General features: G+C 41.0%; 1 non-coding gene across 1 annotated transcript; it reads right to left on the bottom strand.

Moving 5' to 3' along the window:
- Positions 1–480: 480 nt before the first annotated feature.
- Positions 481–605, bottom strand: LOC115224609. The gene has a single exon (XR_003882886.1). It is a non-coding gene; the product is annotated as a U5 spliceosomal RNA (small nuclear RNA).
- Between the last annotated feature and the right edge of the window lie 1,752 nt (positions 606–2,357).

The raw sequence follows: 2,357 nt of genomic DNA, 5'->3' as shown, positions 1-2,357 counted from the left end.
CTTTGGTTGGCCCGAGGCTATAGTAGAAGACACTTGCCCATGGCGCCACGCAGTGGGACTGAACCCGGAACCATGTGGTTGGTAAGCAAGCTACTTACCACACTTCAAATTTTGACACAAGGCCAGTAATTTCGGGGCAAGTCGATTATATCGATCGCAATATTCAACTGGTATTTATTTCATTGATTCCCGACAAAGGGATTAAGTCGATTACATCGACCCCAGTGCGTAACTGGTACTTAATTTATCGACCCCGAAAGGATGAAAGGCAAAGTCGACATCAGCGGAACGCAAAGACAACCGAAATGCCGCTAAGCACTTTGCCAGCAAGCAATATATAATATTGCTGTAATGTTGTGACGGGGACTATAACAACGAATAGATAAATATACCGTTTACGTGAGAAATATAACAATGTTAGTGGGACTGGGGATCCCGGTTCGTGATCCAAATTAATTAGTCTGATGTTAATTTAATTATCGCCTCATGGTTAGATGAGGCTTTCAAAAATAAGTCTATAGACTCATTAAAATGTTCCTCCCCACGGAAATCTTTAGTAAAAGGCGAAAGATTTATCCGCTCGGGGTGAGGAGAAACCAGAGTTAACTGACACACATTTAGACATTCAATATTATACAAAATATCTGACTAAACAAACACTGATTAGAAGATATAAATCAATATAGGTAATTAATTTCATGATCGACAAATTTTAAATATCTTTATATATAAATAACTAGTAGATTATAATAAATATTTTATTCGATATGTTAATAATTAAATATTAAGGTTTGACTAAATAAAACTGGATATATTTGTACCTATCAGTGATGTTTATAATCGACCTTCACCTTGAAACGGCTGCTAAAATTTCTCGGCTCACAGGACCACGTTTTTAAAAATGTTTGTAAGCATCAAGGCGTTTCTCGAAAATGGTTGCCGATGCCTGCTCTAGATAGTCACTAAATTGCTAGAAATAGCAACCAAATCTTCCCCAAATCACAACCGTTAAAAAACTTATAGCGATAAACGTAACACACACACATGACCTGCTGTTATATAATGAAATTATTGTATACAGTGCTCAGGTGCACCACAACTTGTCAGAAAGTGCAAATAAAGTACATGCAGTAATGTAGAAATGTCTGGAAAGCGAACAATGTATGAGTCAGATACATGCTTGTGTGTGTATGGAGGGGAGAAAATCAAGTGTAGTGTTGGCGAATCTCAGGAAGCATGGAAGTTTTGAAGGATGCAGTGCTCCGATAACTAACAACCGATGCCGGCAGTTTGTTCCATGCTTCAGCAACTCTCAGCGTGAAAAAATGTTTCCTGAAGTCATGGGAGCTGTGCTGTTTTCTTACTTTGTAAATATGTCCACGGGTGTTAGACGGGTGGAGTTTGAAGAGGTGCTCAGAGTTATTGTTTGTGCGATGGTTGATAATTTTATGGGTGTCTGCCAAGTCATCTGCCCGACGTCGGAGTTTCAATGTGTCCATGCCCAGGGAAGTAAGGCGTTCAGGATATGGCAGATTACTGATGGAGGGTATTCTTTTGGTTGCACGTCGCTGAACAGCTTCCAGACGATTGATGTCCTGGGCAAGATAGGGGTTCCAGACCGGTGATGCAAATTCCAGGTGAGGTCTTACCATACCTATATAAAGCCGCAGATAGATAGCCGGAGAGCGGCTTACAAAGGATTTGGTGAGTGATGCCAAGACACCCTCAGCCTTCTTGACAATTTTAGCGATGTGTTTTGTCCAACGCAAATCACTGTCGACAATAACACCCAGGTCACGTTCACATGAAGACTTTTTGAGACTAGTGTTGTGGAGGGAGTAGGTGGACGCTGGGTTTCTCCTCCCAAAATGCATGGTGGTACATTTGTGTCCAGGTCTGCTTGCAATAGAGATCTATAGTGTGTAGGATTTGACCTCTTTATTTCGAGGTGCATATTTCAGCACTGTGGCATTCTTTAAGTTGGCATCTATGTCATTAACATATGCAACAAATAAAAGGGGGCCAAGAACAGATCCCTGTGGTACACCAGATGTCATCCCATAGGGCGAAGAGTGCTGTCCTAGAACTGTGACAACCTCTTTTCGGCTGAAAATAAAGGACTTTAACCAGTTATAGAGTTCGTCTCTTACACCTAACGCAGAAAGCTTCACCATAAGTCTTTTGTGTGGCACAGAGTAAAAAGCCTTAGCAAAGTCCAGGTAAAGAACATCCACCCAGGATCCGCGATCAGTGATTTGGGTAACGTCCTCAAGAAACTCGATGAGTTGATTACAACAGCTGGAGTTAGGAATAAATCCGAATTGTGACATCTTAATGTCTTTATGGTTAGATGAAAC

The sequence above is a fragment of the Octopus sinensis genome, linkage group LG25 (genome assembly GCF_006345805.1).
Source record: "Octopus sinensis linkage group LG25, ASM634580v1, whole genome shotgun sequence".
Taxonomy (NCBI): Eukaryota; Metazoa; Mollusca; class Cephalopoda; order Octopoda; family Octopodidae; genus Octopus; species Octopus sinensis.
The sequence above is the reverse complement of the archived record's forward strand: the minus strand, read 5'-3'. Positions and strand labels throughout refer to the sequence as shown.